The sequence below is a fragment of the Hipposideros armiger genome, unplaced genomic scaffold, assembly GCF_001890085.2.
Source record: "Hipposideros armiger isolate ML-2016 unplaced genomic scaffold, ASM189008v1 scaffold_277, whole genome shotgun sequence".
In the NCBI taxonomy this organism is placed as follows: Eukaryota; Metazoa; Chordata; class Mammalia; order Chiroptera; family Hipposideridae; genus Hipposideros; species Hipposideros armiger.
Window position 1 is genome coordinate 1,675,137 of NW_017731627.1, and position 21,320 is coordinate 1,696,456.

Here is a 21,320-nt window from a genome sequence, read left to right on the forward strand (position 1 = left end):
TGGGGGGGAGGGGGTAAAAATCACATGACTAGACCATTTATGGAAAAATATTAGATTAGATGTATACAAACACATACATACACATACATACAACAAAAATTTCTGGGTCACACAAAACCATTAACGTCTATCATCTCAGGGGAATGAGAATAGGTAATGAGAGGGGACTTACACTTTTCATTTTATACCATTCAGAAAGATTTGCATTTCTGTTTTTACCATTAATGCATATTGCCTTTATAATGCAAATAAATAGATAAATCAGTGGAAAAAATAACAGCATAAAACTAGGATTCTGGTTTACCAAGATTTTATTTTAAAAGCAAAAATCACACAAAAAATTTTAATCACTTTTTTAATGCTGATCTCTTTGGGGAATTGATACCACTCAAAGAAATGAATCCCAAAGGTGGCTACTTTGTACAGAATGATAAATAGTACTACAGTTATAGTAAATTCTCTGAAGTTCCTTCACAGCTTTATATAACTGTCTGCAGAGCATGTTACCAATATTCGCTTTGTTTCAAATCATTACTAAAAACCATAAACTGTTTCTTCACCTAAAAGAGTTTGTTTTTCAAGAAACACATTCAAAGAGGGAATAAGAACCCAAAGCAGAGCGGGCCAGCATACGTACCCACCATCCAGGGTGGTTCCTGGGCCTGGGTGACATCAGGCATGGCTGTTCATCCTGCCTGCCCAGAGACAGCACACCTGGCCTTCTGCCTTGGAGCAGCACTGGTCCTGCTTGGCTGGCTCCCATTCCAGGCAGCTGAAACATGGGCAGAGCTGAGCTGTTGGCCTCACTGCCAGACAACACTTGGCTCACACACTGGGCACACCCAGGGGTCTGCAAAGCCTTCTTGGGCTCCAGCCTAGCCTTCGAAGTCAGGAAGTTTGTGGCTGAAAGCGAAGAAAAATAAGCTGAGTAAAAAGATAGAGTCTCTAGGAGCTGGTTTACCCCAGAAGCAGAACCCCATTTCCCAGCCTGGCTGAGAGTGGGAGCAGAGCTGAACAAGCAATTCAGAACCTCTCTACTCCACTGAAACCAGAGCTCTGTTGCATATGTCTTTTTTTTTTCCTACTGGGTAAAATTTATTTCCAAAAATAAAGGGCTAATAATTAAAGTTTGGAAATCTTTGAACTAGAGGGTACTGATAGACATGTGGTTCTCAAACATAATAATAGAACTTTTTACAACCATTCTTCTATTTCCATTCAGCTGTAGGGAGGATAATACTTGCCCTCCCAAACCCTGCAGAGCTGCTGGAAGGATCAAATAAGGTAATAGCCATCTTCAGCTAAGAGGCCCTTAGGAAATTAATTTATTATTTCCTTCCTTTATAATGGAGGGTATATCCGGTTCAAATATTAGTCATTAAAAACAAAACTGTTTCTTCTAGAAGGAGATGAAGAAGAGGAGGAAGGGTAAAAAGAAAAACGATGATAGCAACAACACTCCAGTTACAATTTTAAAAAGGAGAAACTAGAGGTGGCTGATTAGCTCAGTTGGTTAGAGCACAGTGCTCATAACACCAAGGTTGCCGGTTCGATCCCCACTGAGATGCACCCTCCACAACAAGACTGGAGTGATTACCTGGCTTGGAGCTGATGGATTCTGGAGAAACGCACTGTTCTCCAATATAAATAATTTAAAAAAAAATTTTTTTTTTAAGGGAGAAACTATTCAAGTGCCTGCCACTTAAAGGAAATGGGGTAGGGCGCAAGGTGGGAAGGGAAGCATGGGGAGGAAAGACACTTGTATTAAACACTTGCTCTGTGCCAAGCACTATGCAGTATGCGAGAAGCTTCATATATTTAATCCACACAGACTATGATGCAGGTGCTGTTATCCCCATTTTACAGATCAGAATACTAAGGTTCAGAGAAAATCAACAACTTAGCCAAGGTCAGGCCGAGACACTACTCACCCAGGCTGGCCTGCTTCCAGGGAACATATGCCCTCCACATTGGCTCCTCCTCCCAAACGTGCGTGTTCCCTCGCCTCATTTCTCTTTCTCCCTTTCTGTTATCTCCCTGTCAAATCTGTGGTAGCTCTTTCATCCCTGTGCTACTTCCTCTGCACAGATCCTCTGTCCTGATTTCCAGCCTCCTGGGTAGTTCCAAGTTGAGATCCCACAGTCCTTACACAGTATTTCTAAATGGAGCTCCTCACCTCACCATTCATCCCCTCCCCCCCCCACACACACACACACACACCTGGGAGTAGCCCTCTTCTCCCCTGTGTCCCAAACTCAAAACCACTATCACTTTTGGTCATTTCTCTCCTTCCCTATATACACAGTCACTCCATTATCTCAATTCTTTCTTCAAAATATCTCTTCCCTTTCACTTTTCATTGCTACTTATTCTCTTAATATCCTAGAACCTTATGTCTGCCTGGTTCCTGCAGAAGCTTCCAGCTGGTTCCCTCAGTGCTTCCAGTTTATGCAGCACCCGGCTGTCAGATTGGTCACACCACCCACCTGCGCTGAGCAGGCCCGGATCATGCACTGCCTCCATCAAACCTGGTCCACACCCAGCCCTGCACTCTAGGCTGCCTGCATTTGGCCCCGTGGCCTTCCAGCTTCACGCTCCACTCCTCCACTCCCCATTTCCTCAGTTTAGCAAAATGATTGCTCACTGTACAGCACCCCTCCCCAACACCATCATGCTCCTTTCTTCCCCTCTCCACTTGAGGCCCCCACATCACCCAGCAGGCTGTCCCCTCCTCCCTCCTGCCACCTCTTAGTCAAGGCCTCCAGAGCCCTCCTTGCAAAGCTTGCAGGACTCACTATCTGTACTGTTCATGGGGCAGTGATTATGCACTGCCTTGTAACTCTTCTATTTAGCCTGGAACAGGCATCGAAACAGACTAGTGTTATTTAGTCTCTCCTGAACCTATATCTCATCACCCCAAACAGTATAAACCACTTGAAGATGAAGACTGTCTAACAGGTCTTGGTTCCCCGTGCCCCCTCCCCCCCCCCACATACACACACACACACAATGCCTAATAGGTAGATAGTAGGTGCTTAATGTATGTGTTGATTTCCTTTTTCTTCCCACATATGTTGGCCTCAAATAAATAGCGGGGGCTGGTCAGAATAATAAGCATCAGCCTTGGGAGCCTGATTCTGGCCACCACAGATCTCCCACAATCCAATTGCATCCTAGCCCTTCAGCTCAGGGTCCCCCCAGAGGCCTCCAGGGCACCAGCGGCTAGGAGGGGCAGCTTGTCTCCAGAGAGGTCGGTCTCTGACCGACATCGCCAACCCGGCTCTGCCTGCTCATTGGTGATCGTATTTCCATGCCCTGCCCTGGTCTCCAGCTAAGAGGAAACATCTCTGGGTATGGGGGGCAGGGACTCCTTAAACCCTTCACCCACATTGGTGAAGCCCCCTCCAGCCCAGCTCCGAGGCCGTCAGTAGCACCCCGGGCCCCACCCCCTGCCCCGCCCTGGGGAGAGAAAGCAGACACTGCACCTTTAAGTCTGCAGCCGGTTGAGAAAAACAAGCTGTGATTTATATAAGCGGGAAAATCATGTGATTTGCAGGAACGCTCCCTCCTCTCTGGCCCCCTCCCCGCGTCGCCTCCAGCCCTTCCCAGAGGGGCCCGGGCCGGCGGGCTCGGCGGAGGGGAGGGGGCGGGGCGAGCCGGGATGGGGGCGCCCGGGGCCTCCATTCACCGGGCGCGGGAGCCCCGCGAGCCCGGAGCTGCGAGATCGATGGGCCTCCCTCCGGTGCTAAGTTCCTGAGGCGTTTCCCGGTGGCCTCAGCAAGTTTGTTCCCCAACAGCCTAGCGGCGGGATACGGTTAGAATGGCAGGAGGCGCCCCGCCCGGCCCCGCAGCCCGCTTCCCTCAGGTCGCATAAAGCCCAGGGTCTTCGCTGCCACCGCGGGCGCCGCCCGAGCACCCCCCACCCTCACCCCCACCACTCCGGGCCGGGTCGACCTGTCCCTTTCCGTTGAAACCTTGCCATGAACAAACTGAGACTTTTCCCCCAACTTCTTCGGGAGAAAGAAAAGCCAGGGGCCTCCACAGACTGGCTTCTGTGTCCGTCCCCCTCCCAAAACACCCAGCAGGGGGGAGCAATTTAAGAAATAATCTGGTAGGAAAAGGGCATGATGAAAATCAGCCATTTCTAAAGCTGAGAGGAGGTTGTGTTTAGCCCAGAGGACCTAGCTTTCAGGAAAAAAAAAAAAAACCAATGTGGCCTTTTCAGACAGAGCCAAGGAAAATAAATACATGATTCGGAGGCCCTAAGAAACAGCCCAGATATTTTAAATATTAGAGGGAAGTGTAGCTACCAGGAGCTATGTAGAGTTAACTGACAGCTTCTGAAGGAAAGAAAATGCATAGATCCTGAGATGTAGAAACTGTAGAGTGGGCAAGACCTGAAGAGGTCATCTCAGCCACCCCTCTGTCTCTGTAGGAATATATATACCAGACCCTTCGAGGAAGTGCTTACAATGGGAGAGGACTAACCATCACTTCCAAAACCAAGCCCAGGAGGAGGTGAAGGGCTTTCTCAGGGAGAGCTGGGAGGAGACTAATGTCTCTCAGTGCCAGGTCCTTTCTGTAAAACACAACGATGGGCTCAGAAATTGTCCAATTCGGAAGGAACCCCTCAGCTTCTGAGAGTAACCAATTCCAGGGGTTAAACCCTGTCAGGAATAAGATTTAAATTCCATTTTATTTTCCTCCATTGGTCATCTGGGGAGGAGGCATAAACCCAGTGCTGTCAGATGTAGGAAAAACATGATGCAATTAACGAAGTTGCTAATGCACCACCTTGCTGTGACCTCAGCCATGACCAGCAGAGCTTGGCGAATTTCAGTCCACCCTCTGCATCCCAGAGCCAGCTGGGCCCTGAGAGGTCACTCCAAACCTCCTCCAGTGCCACCTCCCCCCCACCCATGGAGGGTCTTTATATGGAGATAGTTCAAGGAACAGTGCCTCAATGCCCTTTATCACACAACAGTAAGAAGATCCTTCCTGAAAGAGAAAATCAGGCAAATAGTCTCTATTATTCTCTAAATCCTAAAGAAGAAAAATATAAGTTAACACAGGGGTTCAAGGGAATAGCACTCCATGCGTTCAGATACCAACTTCATTCATTCAATTATTTAGTGCGTGCCTTCTGTGAGCCTGGCCCTGAGCTGGGCACTGGGCACTGGGGACACGATGGGAACAACAGACACACGGTCTTTGCCCTGAGCCCTGACTTTCTGCTCCCCTACTCTGCCTCCAGGACAAGAGCTTGTAAAAGACTTTCCTCTCCTCCACCAGCATATATATGTCCCTCCCTAGCCCACACCCAGTATGTGCGGCCCCCAATTCCAGCTGCATATGTCTCACATGTCTGCCAAGAGCTTCGTCTATCAGAAGGCGGCAACTCTCTGGTGATTGGGTGGTAGGTATAAGAAGTAACCCAAAGGCCTGTCCAGAAAATGAGATCAAAGTTGGCAGCCTCCTGGGCCCCTCCCCAAATTGATAATTTAGTTCAGGCAACTCAGTGCCACTTGCTTTCTCTCTGTCTTCACTCTTTTTCTGATCTGCCTACCTGCCCCATCCAGATCTCCTCTTTCCTAAGCTTCCTGTGCCAGGGGCCTGAACACCTCAGAGCCCTCCCTGATGAACCCAGGTGCCATCTTCCTAAGGCAGCTCATCTGCTTCCTCAGGTAGCTGAGCGCCTCAGCACCGCACAGACACCTCTGCAAGGTCTCCTGTTGCTGTAAGGTTCCACAGTGAGGGTGCTCAGACATCCCCCCCTTAACCGCAGGCCAGTCAACCACACCATCCTTCCCACCCTCCTAGGCCACATCAACCCCTACCTTTTCCAATCTTTTCCTGAGTTCTGTTGCTGGCTTCCCTCAGCCATTCACAAGCACAGCCTGATAACGTGCAGAGGGAGACCTGGCAATAAGCCTGTGGTGAACGAACATTTTAAAGGAACAAACAGAAATTATGGCTCCAAACTGAAAACACCCTGGAAGCCACAAACTCTTTTACTTTCAAAGAAACCAGAACTGGACCACTGAGGTTTTTTTCATTTGTTTGATTTTTTTTTTTTTTTTTTAAGCACCAAGGAGTGCAATGAGTGAATGAGTGAAATTAGCCCATCTCAGATACTGTCTCTTTCAGGAAATGGGGCCTCAGAAGAAAAAATGCACCCCAACCCCTGCCAAATTCCATTCTGTTTCAAATTAGCCTTCTAGCAAAATGAGGGGGCTATACTAGCTGGTCTTTAAGATCCTCCTAGCACCCCATGCTCTGAGCTCCACAGTTCCCCTAAACCACCTTTTAGAACACTCCACATTGTCATAACTGAGTAGAAAATACATTTGTGCTGGGTCTGCAGCTGAAGCTCAGGATTCAGTTTTCACTGTTAGGCCTGTTTCCCTCTCTCCTTTCCCTGAAAGGGCCTCTGGTGTTTCCCAAGCTGCGGAGTAGAAGGGAACACAGAGCTCCCCCAGAGCAGAGGGGCCGCCACAAGGAAAGCTGGCCCCGCCCCAATACAGGCTGGCCTGGGATTTCGCAGAGACATTCCTCCCTCCCAACAGGCAAGGAAGTTCTGGAACTTCTAAACTGCCCATCTTTGGGCCAGCCCAGGCCCCTACGGTATCCTGCACCCCAGTTTACAAGCTTTTAGTGGCAACTAACACACTTGGCAAACCTCCTTGAGTGTGCGCCAAGCCAGGCCCTTTTCCCCAGGACCCAACTGATGAAGGGATACTGGGTTGGGACAAAAATGGGGTCCAGCCAGACAAGCCCCAACCTTTGGTTCTCTAGGCCAAGGTTGGAGAGCTCAGGAAGGAAATGTCCTCAGTCAGCCTCACTGCTACCAAGCAGCTGATCCCAAGATCTCAGGATGCATCAGTAATTCCAGGCAGGGCTCCATCCCCAGCCCACACTCAGCCGAAGACCTGGTCAGGGACTCTCCAAGTGTTCCCAGAAACACAAAACTCACTTTCCATACCAGGCTTCTCTGGCACCTCGGGGTGGACGCAATTGGACCTTCTCATTGGGCTCCTGCTGCTCTAGGCAGTCCAAAAAGCATCTTTCTCCAACAGAGACAGTCACAGCCCCAGATCTCTGCTTTGAGACAATTTTAAAGAGAATTGTGTTGAAAGCTCAAGACATGTTCTGAGCTTGGCTTTGGTTCTAGCTTCATCTACATTTCTCAAAAAAAAAAGTACTCTTCCCATGACTATGGAAATCCTAGAGGCAGTGAGCTGAGCTGAGGAGACCTCAGAGAGCCTCTGCTTCCTAAGTTACCTAGGCTGTGCCCTGTCTAGATTTTGCTGGAAGGCCTCCAAGAAGAGATGACCACGCCTTCCTTCAGGCTGACTAACTGGAATATCTGCCACCTAATATTTAACAAAGTGACTCAAGCCCCATCCCATCAATTTTGGGGACCCCATTATTATGTCCCCCCAACCTTACAGTCCTTCTCGCCTCCAGCCCCTACAACAAACTGTGTGCCCAGGATTCTCAGAAGGTTTATTCTTCCTCTGTGACCTCTGGCTCTGATTTCCTGTTTTTCCACCTCTTCCCCTCCTTCTGCCTCTCACCTCCTGTAGCTGCAGCCTCTTCCCACTACTTTATCTGCATTCCCCTCCAACTCACACAAGGCTAACAGGCACAGCAGCAGATTTTACTCAAAGTTTGGGGTACTAGAAGGGACTCACAGCAAGCGCATTAGAATCTACTTGTAGATATAACTCTCCTCAAAATTCATCGGCCATTCCCCGCCTCAGAAAATTTCTACCTATTCCCTAAGTCCCAACTTATACTATCTTCTCCAGCCTCTCTCTTCTCCCTCAGGCCCTTCTATCCAAACTCCAATTTCCTGTGAACTCCTCCAGCAGGACAAATTGTCTTGCCCTCAGCATGCCCAGAATCTCATGGCTCTCACCAGAGTGGCTTCCTCATCAGGGTCCATCACAGCATCATCCTCCAAACAGAAGCATTTACCTTCAGGGGGATGTGCCTGCCCCTGGAATGATAAAGCACAATGTTTTGTTTTCTAGGTAACATTTTCTCCCTATCCACCCCCCACCACCACCCCCTCAATCTGGTTCCCCTGACATTTGAGAAATCCACCCAAATCACTCCTGTTCTCACTTTCTCTTTGTACTTCTCATGGACTTAGAGCACTGCTAATCTGCATCCCTGTTATAGTTGCAAATGATGATCCAATTAAAAATAAGTCAGGGGCCGGCTGTATGGTGCATTGGTTAAGAGTTGGTTTGGGACCGTGAGCTCTGTGCAGCAGGGCCCCGGTTCGGATCCCACATGGGCCAGTGATGCTGCGCCCTCTACAGCTAAGATGATGAACAACAGCTCAACCCAACCTGGAGCTGAGCTGCCGTGAGTCGCCGGCGACGGTGTAGACTGCAGTGAGGCTGCAGTGGGCTGCCGTAAGCTACCGTGAGTGGCCGGCAGCCTGAGGGAGCAGCCAGCAACCGCCGTGAGCGGCTGCCCAAGGGCCGGCGAGTGACTGCCTCAGCTGGGAAGAGCGCAATGATCATAATACCAACATGGGCCAGTGAAGCAACGTCCTCCACAACTAGACTGAAGAACAAAAGGACAGCAACTTGTCTGTTCCCCTTCCCCGATTCCCCAGTGCTGTTCTCCTCCCCCAATTCCCCAATTTAAAAAAAAAAATCTTTAAAAAAATAATAAAAATTATAAAAAATAAAAATAATAAAAATAAGTTAGTATAAGATGGACACAAAAGGACAAATACTGTACAATTCTATGTACATGAGGTACCTAGAGCCATAAAATTCCTAGAGACAGAAAGTAAAATGGTGGTTGCCAGGGGCTGGGCAGATGGAAGAATGGGGAGTTAGGTTCAGTGGGTATGGAGTTGCAGTTTGCGACGATGAAAAAGGTTTTGAAAATGGAGGGTGGTGATAGTCGCACAACAATGTGAATGTAGTTAATGCCACTGAACTGTACACTTAAACATGGTTAAAATGGTCAATTTTGTGTTATGGATATTTTACCACATTAAAAAAGTAATGTCAGCAACATTCACTCTGAACCCAAGACACACTTGCAACTAATTCAACAAAATAGGGGCTTTTCTGTCACCCACCTTGGAGCACAGCAGCTTTGTCAACCCGTCTCGGAGTTCCGGAGCCAAGGAGAGCACCCTCACCTACTAATCTCTCTGACTCATGGTCAGTCAACTCTCTGCTAACCCCACCCAGAGTGCGGAGGCATTGGCTCCCTTTCAAATTGAAAACAGAACCACAGAGGAGTCTCTACCGGAATAGGAGCCTTCAGACCTTGGTTCTAAAACTAGTTCAGTCATTAACTAACTGTGCACTCTTGGGCAAGTTAGTTCATCTCCTTATCTCAATGTCCTTATAAAGAAAATGGAGAAGACAATAGTCAGCCCTGAGGGGGATAATGGATGTGAACACACTTTGAGAAGTATATGCCAACTGATTTCATCATCTCTTATTTCACTCAGTCAAACTAAAAACATCTTGACCATAAGAAGAAAGTTGCTACCTGAAAATAAAGTGGTAGACTACAAATAATTCAGTAAATATAACTAAAAAAAATAATACTTTGATCTTCAGTCATCATCATCTTCATCCAAGGTGGTATGAGGCAAAGTCCTTCATAGTCTGGTCTCCGCCACGAAAATCCCATTTTGTCGAGACCCTGATTTTCTCCATGATTAGCATTTATCCAGAGCCAGGATCCAGCTTTGCCCACAGGATGCCTCAGTGAGGCATGGAGTGGAGTCCTGAGCAGGAGCACAGTTGGGGAGGGAGTATATGAAAGGCATACATACAAGCTATATCCCATGAGCACAGATTCAAAAATGGCTTCTCCTAATGTTCCAAGCTCTCTCACGCATTGACATAACTATCCAAAGACTGGTGAATAGGTACCAGCCCAAGAAGGGTGGCTACAAGACCACAAACCCCATAAAGAAGGTGGCCCAAAGATGGCTGAGTTGGCTGCCCCTCAGTCTGACCCCCAGCTGGTTGTGCTGCTGTTAGAACCTGCCAGCTCGGGCTCTTCTTCCGCAGGACTTGGTGGCAGCCGTCCTCTGAAATGAGTCTCTTTCCCTCAGGTCTAAGGAGGAAGTTCAGGTCACCCATTGCCCAGGTAAGTCCACACCTGGCCCTTCCCCTTCCTCCCTTTGCAACCCCCACCTCACCACAACCCTCTCTAGTCCAGCTACAGCCTTCCCTTCCCTTCAAGGAGAGACTTGTCAATGGCCTCTGCCAAGAGGTCCCAAGACTCCAAGTCTCCGGTCTTAGCCACAGCTCAAGACTGCCTCACATACCTCACAGGGACCCAACTCAGCCCAGATGGAAATCATCTGGTTAAGGCTTCATACTGATTTCACCAAAATTACGTTATGCTCATCCACACCCATTCCCACATCACCTCCTCCCGAGTCCCCTTCCCACTCACTTAGGCAGTGCCAAGAAGTGAAAATGGAAGCAGACCTGAAGGAACCCCGGGCAGGCGATTTGGGGACATAACCAGAGCTCAAGTCTTGGCCCACAGACAACTTTAGGCTCCCGAACTCATCCAGTCCAACCTCCCACGCAGCCACTGCACCTCGGCTGCTGAATCTATAACATCAAGGAGCAGATTGTTTCTCCAAAGCACAGGAAGGGGTATCAGAGATTTCCCAAGAAGCTGGCTCCCTTTGGGGTAGCATGTTTCCCCTCCCTCCTCTCCACCTCAGAGTGCTCCCGGTGGCCTGTCCTTGCTGCCGCCGGGAGCCCTCACTCCACAGCCAGCCAGAGGCCTCTGTGGATCACCACACCCAAGGTCCAAAGACCCCGAGGAGCAGAGAGTGGTTACAAGGCTTTGAAAATATCACTGTGACTTCCAAAATGTCCTCCTTTCCCATTTTGTGAGCTTTGAACTTTTCTTAGTACCCAGGCAGGGCAGACCAAAGGGACTCTGATCCCATGGGCACCTGGTGGAATAAACTGTTACTGCAAAAGGGGCCACATCATGGCCTCCTCTCCACCTTTCCTCTCAAAGGTGGCCTGTTTGAGAACAAGCTGGCTCAGACTAACCTGACCACACCTTCCTGGGAGCCCGGGAGGAGCCTGGTGAGAGGGTAGGGGTTGAGGAGCTGAGCAGTCACTCCAGCTGGGAGCTCCCTGCAAGGGGGAGGGAATTAAGAACCCCCCCCCACCACCACCATTCCTGAAAGAGCCAGAGTGGTTCCTCACAAGAAACTATGAAGCGTCAACAGCCAGACACTAGCGCAGCCTGGAATGTCTGAGCCACCAGCTGCCCTCTCAACTACTCAATGGAGGCTGGGGGTGGGGAGTGGGGAGGGGTACTGCCCCCTCGTGAGGCCCTCACCAGGCCCTGGCCTGCCCCCAGCCTCCTCACAGGGAGCTCTGAGGAACTGCAGCTCTGGCTGCTCCAGTCTTTGCCCTCACAAAGGCACCCTCTGTCACAGCCTCCCCAGAACAGGCCTCCCCCTCATGCTACCCACTCTCTCCCCACTCCCCCCACCACACACAAGCACTTCCTACAGGAGCAGATTCCAAGCCGAGTTAATGTCGGATACTGTCTCCCAACAACATGCTGGAACAAAGGCTGCACATGACTAAATGTGCCGTGGTGCTTGTCAGGGCTTAGGCAAACGTAATTATAGGGAGGGCAAAGCCACTCTCAGCAGCCACACCTGGCCATACAGTAAACAGCACTTCTTCCTGTCAAGGTGGGGGGAGTTGAGAGACAGAGAGGCGACAAACCACAATTTGAATCATTTGGAGAGAAGCTATAAATATAATAATGAGTCATTTGTAAAATATAATTTCATCCAAAAGCCTGGAAAAAAATGGGAAAGAAGTTCTTATGCTATTTCAGGCTAAATTGTTCAAGGGTGTTCTGCCAGAACCCGGGAGGGGACCCAGCTGCCCCCCAAGAGCTAGGCTGGGCTTCACACATGGGCCTTCCTGAGCTCTCATTTCTGGTGGGGTGCTGCCTTAGACACCCCCTTCCCCAGTTCCTTCATAATATCCTGGGATTGGAATGCTCGCAATTCAGAGGTCTCTCTCGGAGAGCTGATAAGAATCATGGATAAGCAGCTTTGCGTCCAGGCTGTGCAGCTGAGAACAGTTTAGGGCAGGCATGCTGTTGTTTTTGGCAAACTCTTCCCAGCCTTGGGCCCTTAACAGCCTTTCATGCGCAGGGTTGCTTTTCCAGTGTGACTGCAAGGTCTCTTCCAGAGCACCGGGAAGCCTCAGTCCCAGCCTGGGGCCCCAGCTGCTTTGGGGGGAACGGAGGTATCTGTACAAAGCTCTGTCAGGGTAGTGGGCTAGAGTCACTCGTCTAGGCCCAGGTAACCACTGCTGTTTGGAATAGTTGTGAAGAGCATAATAAGCTCTGGAGCTAGACTTTTCCTAGGTTCAGTTACAACTGGGCCCCTTACTATCTGTGTGACCTTAAGGAAGTTACTTACCCTCTCTGGGCTCAGTTACCTCATCTATTTGATGAGTTTAATCACAGTACCTTCCTCAAAGGGTTCTTGAGGAAATGAAATGAATTAACATGTAAAGCACTTAGAATAGGGCCTGGCATAGTGAGCACTGAATAACGTTAGCTGACACGCTTCTTATAATTTCTCACGGGGCACTTGGTACAAAAGGAACCACAGGACAAAGGCACCGTGGCACGCGCACGATCCACCCTGGGTGATTATGGATAAATGATCAGGTCCGTCCCTTGGCTTGTTCTTCAACCATTTCATCATCTCAACTTGCCTGTTGACCTGAGCAAACTCCTAAATCTCTGTGGCTGGATGGTCCCCTTTATTCCTCCTTACACACAGCTTTGCCTCTGAACTGAGGCTCAGGCAGCATGAGGGTGGAGGGTAGCATCCTACCTAATGTTTAGAGGCCAAAAGTCAATTGACGCCACTGAGCACATACTGAGCTCTAACTTCAGCCTCTCCTGCTCTTTTTCCTCTTCTCCCCCTTTTCTTCTCTGTCTCTCCTTCCCTCTAGTCCAGGGGTCGGCAAACTGCGGCTCGTGAACCACACGTGGCTCTTTGGGTACATTCCATCTCAAAAGTTTGCCAACCCCTGGAAGAGCAAATCCTGTCCCTCACAACAATTTAAAAATTATCCAAGAGCCATAAATATATTTTTACATAATCACCATTATGTGAATAATATCCTTTAAACATTTTATAAATGAAACTATGATAGTTTTATTTTCATTTTCAATTTTACTTCCGAGCCACACACTGGTGAGCCGCAGTTTGATGACCCCTGGCGGCTCTTACTCCTACTCCAGTCCACTCCTCCTTTGCTCTTCTACCCTCAGGTGGAGCTGGGAAGGGGGGATGAGGTTCCAGTACTCAAAGACTCTGTCTCTCCTAAGCCTCTGGGTCCATGCCCCCTGTTGCTGAGAGTGGCCTTGAGAGCCCTTAACAAGATTTCCTCCCCACAAGTGTCCCCTACACCCAGGGAGACCAGAAGAGGTCAACAGAAATTGTCTCCAGGTCAATGTTCTGCATTTTCATTTCTCAGAAACCAGAACACCACAGCCAGCTCTAGCCCAGAGGGGAAGGTAACAGGAGCCTTTTCTCCTGTAACTACCACACTGTCACCCCCTCACTAAAAGGGCCCCCATTTTCCGATGCTGTTCCACCCCCTGGTGTGATCTTCCTCCTGTTGGCCTGGGTAGCTTTTTTTTTTCTCCAATAATTCTTTAATATACTTGGCAGTGTTCATATTTCCTATTTCCTTGGCAGTGTCTTATAATTTTTTCCCTTTTTAGTGAGTTTGAATTAGGAATCTAAACAAGATCCAAACATTGTGATTGATTGATTGATATGTTTCTTAAGTCTCTTATAGTTTATAGTTCCCCCTCCATGTAAATGTTAATATCTCTCATTCTCTCTCTCTCTCTCTCTCTCTCTCTCTCTCTCTCTCTCTCTCTCTCACTGCAATTTTTTTTACGAAAAAAAAATTTCTTTGTTTATCCTACAGATTCCCATCGGGATTGTTTTTTTTTAAGTTAAAACACAGTGGTGTCATTTAACATGTTTCTCCATCCCTTATATATCTTGTAAATAGGTAGTTAGATTTAGAGGCCAGATTCAGGTTTGATTATTATCCTTTTTTGTTTCTGTTTTTTTGGCAAGATTACTTCACATAGGAGGTGACGTGCCTCTATCAATGTATAAATATCTGGTTGTTTCTCTTTTTGTCATATTGTCAGCCATTATCCAGCATTGCCTAGATCCATTAATTCATTAGAGGTTTCAAAATTGTAATATTCTAATTATAGATTTCCTTCTCTTTTTTTTTAATTTTATTGGGGAATTGGGGAAGGGGAACAGTGTTGGGGAATTGGGGAAGGGGACCAGCCAAGTTGTTGTTCTTCAGTCTTCATTGCGGAGGGCGTCAGTCTCCATCTGGCTTCCTGCCGGCAGCTCGTGGCCTCTAAGCTCAAGGTGCTGTGTTCAATCTTAGTTGCAGGTGGGCATAGCCACCATCCCATGCAGGAGTTGAACCAGCAGCCTTGTTGTTAAGAGCACACGCTCTATCCACTGAGCCATCCGGGAGGCAGCTCAGCTTAACGTGCCGAGTTCAGTCTTAGTTGCGGGTGGGCATAGCCCACCATGGAACAGGCAATCTTGTTGTTACACCAGCTGAGCCATCCTGCCACCTGTTGGCAGCTCAGCGACAGCTCACCTGGGGCACAGCATCACTGGCCCATGTGGGAATCGAACCGGCGGCCCTGTTGCTCAGAGCTCACGCTCTTAAGCCAACTCTTAACCAACTGAGCCACTCGGCTGGCCCTAGATTTCCTTCTTAATTTATTAGATAGAATGCCTCATTTCTAGTGCTCTTAATTAACTTATATAGATCCAGACTTCTGACTAGTATAATTTTCCTTCTGCTCGAAGGACTTTTGTCAACATTTCTTATAATGCAGGTCTCCTGTGATTAATTCTTTCACATTACCTCTGAAAATTTTCCATTTCATTTTAATTTTTGAAAAACATTTTTGTTGGGTATAAAATTCTAGCATGACAATTTTCTCTTCAGCACTTTACAGATGTTACTCTGTTGACTTCTGGCTTTCACTGTTTTCAAAATAAATCTATCATTCTTATCTTTGTTCCTTTGTACATAAAGTATCTTTTTCTTTGGCTGCCTTTAAGTTGTCCTATTTAGCACTGGTTTAAAACAATTTGATTATGATATGCCTTGGTGTAGTTCAGTTTCTTGTGCTAGGGGTTCATTGAATTTCTTGGATCTGTGGGTTTATAGGTTTCATCAAATTTGGAATATATTTGGTCATTATTTCTTTAAACATACTTTCTGCCTTTCCCCTTTTTCTGGGACTACAATTACACCTGTATTAGGTCCCCAGAAGTTTTCTCACAGATCACTGATGCTCTGGGTTTTTTTGGTATTTTGTTTTTGTTTTCTTTCCTCGGTCTTTTTTCTCTGTTTTTCATTTTGGATAGTTTCTATGACCATATCTTCAAGTTCACTAGTGTTTTCTTCCTCAGTGTCTAATCTAATGTTAATCCCATCCAGTGTTTGGGTTGTTTTTTATATATACATTTCACATTATATTTTTCATCTCCAGAAGTTTGACTTGGATCTTTTTTATATCTTCCATGTCTTTACTTAACATGCTTAATCTTTCTTTTACTTTCTTGAATATATAATAACTATTTTAATGTCTTTGTCTACTATCAACCTTGTTCTAACATCTGTGTCATTTCTGTATCTACTCCCATTGATTGATTTCTTGTTATGGGTCATATTTTCCTGTTTATTTGCCTGCCTGGTGATTTTGGACTGAGTGAGTGGCAGATATTGTGAATTTCACCTTGATTGGTGCTGGATATTTTTCTATTCCTATAAAATGAAGCTTTGCTCTGGGACACACTTAAGTTACTTGGAAACAGTTTGGTCCTTTTGAGGCTTGCTTTTAAGCTTTGTTAGTTGAGACCAGAATATCCATTAATCTAGAGCTAATTTTGCCTGACTACTGAGGTAATCCCCTTCTGGGTACTCTACCTGATGCTTTGTGCTATATGAGGTTCGCCATCCTGGCTAGTAGAAACATAAATTTTTTTTTTGCCTCATGTGAGATCCAGGGTTTGTTTCCTCTACTCCTTTGTGTGGTTGTTTCCCTAGACTCGGGTAGTTTCCTCACACTGTGCTCTGACCAGTACTCAGCTGAAGACTCAAGGGAACCCTCTGCAGATTTCTGGATATCTCTCTCTCTTCTCTCTCCTCCTTCCTCTCTCCATAGCTCACTACTCTCTGGTACTCTGCCCTGAAAATTCCACCTGCCTTGATCTCCCTGGACTCCCTGGTCCATCTCCTCAACTCAGAGAAACTGTTGGACTCCACCTGGGTTTTGTACTGTGGCCTATAAACTCTCTCAAGGCAGTACACTGAAGCAGTAACGGGGCTCATCTCATTTGCTTTTCCTCTCTTGAGAAGCACTGTCCTGTGTAGTCTGATGTCCAAAACCATTGCTTCGTGTATTGTGTACAACTTTCTCATTGCTTCAGGTAGCAGGGTAAATTCCATCCCTGTTATTCCATCTTGACCATAAACTGAATTTGGCCTGGGTAACTTCTTAAGTTTATATATTCAACCCAGGACTCTGCTCCCCGAAGATTTCCCTACACAACCCCATCATCTCTACCACTCCAAGTTCGGTGCCCTTCCATGATGAGCTTATAATTCCCTACCTGTAACTGTGATTGTTGTTCATGAGTCTCTCTGCAGGGCCACTATGTTGCCTCCTAATCTAGGAGCTCATTTAGGGTAGGGTTCTGTGTACACATCTTTATATCCTCCCTGGCGCCTGGCATTCAGTAGGTGCTGACTTAAATGTTTAGAGAATGAATAAAGAAAAATCTATGGCCACTTGGCCATCACCAGCTAGAATTAAACAATGATATGGCCATACCCATAACTGGTATGTGCTGTTAGACTTGCCATAAACGGTGAGCACTAACACTGACAGCTGTCCTCTGGGCACGTCCCTCTTCCTGAGCTGAGCTGGCAGTGTCCAGGGTTCACCCAAGAATGTGGTTTTAAATATCCTGACCTTGACAATTCCAAGGCCTTTGATGGAGGGTGTGTAGAGCTGAGACACATGAGTCACACAAGGTGCCAGAAAAGTATAACTGCTTCACTAAGGCTCTCAGGACACTCCCTGTCCTGAGGTGTGGTGGAAGGAAGAAAACAAACATGGAGAGAAGCCTAGTAAACACTCTCTCCAACATTTAACACATTCCTCACCCCCACAGATATATCCATAACTCTCTGGCTGTACAAGAGGCACTGGCCGAGGATCCCAGGCATATTCCATGGCCAGCTCCGTGTCTGAGTGAGGCTGCCCCCATAGGTGTAAAGTGGGATTAAGCAGAATTAAGAAGCAAGGGAGCAGGGACTCAGGGCACATCAGTCTGCATACTTCTTAAATCCTCCTTGATTCTGGAAACCCATGCTTTTCAGGTCTAGTAGACAAGGCTCTGTCAAGCTTCTATTCTGTGCCCGACACAGTGCTAGATACTATGAGGACAAAAGAAGTCCTGCTGCCAGCCCTGAAGGAATTTAATAATATCCCTAAGTCCAACGTCTCCCAAAGTGAGATTCCCTAACACCTGCATGGGAATCACCAGGGACATTCATTAATAATGCAGATTCCTGAGCCTAACTCCGGAGAGAAGGAATCATATTCTTTGGGAATGAAGCCCCAAAAGTGATACTTTTAATAAACTTCTTATGTACATAGAAGTGTAAGAATTACTGCTTTAATGTATCCCTATGAAGGTGGATTCACTTTGTTTGGGGACCTAAGAATTATCTTAGGAGTTGAAAAGTCTCTGGCCATTGTCACCTGGGTTTAGAGTTTATTTGGCACTATTTGTATAATTCCCTTGGTAGGCTTCCAGTCTGTTTGTTTCTGGTGGATTCTATGAGCTAGTACATAAAACCAGAGATCTTGCTGAGACTAGCCTTTGGGTCTGGAGTCCGGAATGGGTATTTCTTTCTCTAAGCAACAGGTCTTAATGCCCTTCCAGACATTCAGCCTTACATTTAATCTTAAACTATTCCTTAAACAACTGGGGAAGCACCCCAAGTCTGGTCCTTGCCTGCACGTTATATCCCACTTACATCTTTAATGGGATTGATGGTTCCCCTTTTCTTAGAAGGTGTGAAAAACCAGGAGGAAAGGACTAGGGAGCAGGCTGCATCTGTGCCTGTCTTATCTCATGCAATATATTCCCCCATCCCTGCTTCTGCTTATACTAACATGCTTAGGGGCAAAGTTTGCAGGGTTTTACAGTCCTTCCAATTTCCGGAATCTCAGCCATTTTTGATCATAGTCAAAAAGGGTTTCTCTTAGCTACGCTGTATTTTCTCCCTTTTCTGTGGAAGGCTAATTTGAACATAAGTTTAATTTTTTATAGTACCTTACCCAATAGCAAAAAGAAGGAGCCAACCCAATCCAACCTCTAAATGTCTCTACAAAGTAACATATTGCTACAGCCACAGTAGGCACATGATCTGCACCCCCAGATACAATTGGAAACTGTATAACCAGCTGTATTAGATTGCCCATTTCTTAACCCAAGACATAGGGATTCTTACAGCCCTTATTCTTACCTCCTTGGTTGAATCAGTTCCATTTTTTACGGTCTGCCTCTTGAAAGAGGACTAATTTTTCTACATGGTAGTCCTCTTTCAAGAGGCACTCATTAAACGAATTTCTGTACTAGTTAGAACTCTTTAGGTTGGAACAAACAAAAATCCAACTCAACTGGCTTAAACAATAAAGCGAATGTATTGGGTCGCATTACTCTGAAGTCCAGAGGAAGAACTGGCTTTGAGCAAAGTTTGATTCAAGAGCTCATACAATATCATCAAGGACTCAGTTTCCAGCCTCACCCACCCAGCCCTTCACGGTGGCTTCATCACCATGTTTCATACAGTGGCCTTCCAGCAGCTCCAGGTTCTCCCATTACAGTCATAAAGTGGATACAGCAATTACAGACTCATCTTCATACTAGTAACTGCTTTATAAGTCCTGAGACTCATATTCTCTCATTCATTTGAAATGAGTCAAGTGCTCATCCCTGAACCAGCCATTGTGGAAAGTGTGCTGATTAGCTTAGGGATAGTTGGGGATAAGAGTCCATCCCACCCAAATCCCATGGCTCGGAATGGGTGAAATCCTCTAAAAGGAAACCACGTGTTGTGGAAGGAGGTAGGGTATGGCTACCAGGTCGGCAAACAACAAGGAATTTACAGCCAAATGGAAAGGGAAACAGACACCTACATGGTGTTACCAAAATGAGTTTAGGACTATAACAGAAATGGGAATAAAATTAACCAGGGGAATAAAAGAAGGTGCACCTTAGTCCACCTGGAAAAACTTAGAAAGGCTTCTGGAAGGAGGAGTAGATGCTTTCCAGACAGATAAGGAGGCAAAGAATGAAGGAAGGCATTTCAGGCAAAAAAAAAAAAAATCATGCATGGGGGCTTGAAGACCGGGCTGAGAAAGTCTGGGATACTCAGGGCACTCATGTCCCACTGGAGAATAAAGGCGGAGGAAGTGGCTGGGATGGAGGGGGATGCCAGCAGATGGAGCTGGACAGGTAGACAAGTACCAAGCCATGAAAGGCTCAAGAGCCACACTATGGGTTTACGAAGTTATCAGGTGAGTGGCTTCTAAAGAGAACTTGAACAGAGGAATGACATGAGACTTTTGTATCAGAACAAGGATTCTGGCCACAGAATAGAGGATGCGTTGGAGGTGTGCAAGATCCCAGAATTGGTCCTACCCGTTTCTCCATCTCCGTGAATGGTATTATCATTTTCCATCTGTGATAGTTATTAGTGCTGTTTACCCAACATGTCCAGTCCCCCCACCCATCACATGGTAGAACTACACTTCCCTGCCCCCTTGAAATGGGGGAAGATCATGAGACTTATTTTGGCTAAAGAACACTAGGTAATGATTTAAAGGGATTTTCCACATCCCCCTTTCCTACCTCAAGTGATTATGGAAGCATGTACAAAGATACAGCCCTGTCACAGTGGTTCTTAAGACAAGAAACTCTCCTAACAATCTGTGATAGATCTATTGCAAGAATGAGAAATAAACCTTTATTGTATTAAGCCACTGAGATTTGGAGTTTGTTTGTTGCTGCAGCATAACTGGTGCACCCCCATTCTTCCTGGTTCTCACTCCCCACCTCCACGTCCTCTAAGTCTACCTCTAAATCTCTCTCCAACTCATCCATTTCTCTCTATCCCAACTGATACTGCCCTAGTCCAGCACATTATCCTCTCTTGCCTGGCCAGCTGTGACCTTCCCCCACCTGCTCTCTCTTCCTCTAATCTTGTGCAATCCACCAAATTTTTTTTCCATAGTTAAGCTAAAGTGATCTTATTAAAACTCAGATTCAATTCCATCACTCTTCTGTTTTAAATCCTTCAGGTTTCCCATTTCCTTTAGAATAAAGTTAATACTTGTTAATAAAGCTTGCAGGATCCTATATGATCTGGCCAAAGTTTATCTCCAATCTCTCTCTCTCTTCTCTTCCTCCCTCACACTTCAAATCAACTGACCTTTCTTCAGTGTCTTAAATTTCCCGTGCTCTTCCTGATCTTTCACACATGCTTTCCCTTCTGTCTGAAACTCTTCGATCCCACCTCGCTAATTCCTACTCGGTCCTGAGATTTCAGTTTAGAAGTCACTTCATCCTGAAAGCTTTCCCTGTGCCCCACGTACTAAGTCAGATACCCTCTATGTATTCCCTTGTGCTTACAGCACCTTGAACTTCTCATATCATATGATCTGTTTAGTGTAACTGGTACTTAATAAAAGGTAGGGAGTTCATCATCATGGTCCACAAGAAATGACCACCTGAGCTAAGGGTGTGACCGCAGAGACAAACATGGGAGAGAGTGACTATGGAAGCATTTAGAAAGACTCTCATGTTCCAGGCTTGGGTAATAGAGGGAAACCAGCGTGACATTGAGGAACTTAGATTCTATCATGCAGGTGATGGGAGCTGCAGCAGACAACTTTAGGTGCCCTGTAGTACGAGCCCTTGGCCTACCTCGGATTCAGTTGCAGTTGCAGCAGGCAATCCCACACACACTAATAGCATCCCTCAGTGGCCACCACATCGCTGGCTTTCTGCCAGGTGAAGCCTGGGGCGTTCCCTCAGCCAGCATGCAGGGCAGCCCAGAAATACAGGGAGGTTAATGTTCCCAGCCATAACCTTCCAGAAACGGGGACAA

At 46.8% G+C, this 21,320-nt stretch overlaps 1 long non-coding RNA gene across 1 annotated transcript; it reads right to left on the reverse strand.

Annotated features, from left to right (window-relative positions):
* Positions 1 to 334: 334 nt before the first annotated feature.
* On the reverse strand, positions 335 to 9,262 carry LOC109390711 (uncharacterized). The gene is made up of 4 exons (XR_002125625.1): positions 9,110 to 9,262; positions 7,922 to 8,002; positions 6,974 to 7,098; positions 335 to 903 (listed from the first exon to the last, which is right to left on the reverse strand). It is a non-coding gene; the product is annotated as an uncharacterized LOC109390711 (long non-coding RNA).
* Between the last annotated feature and the right edge of the window lie 12,058 nt (positions 9,263 to 21,320).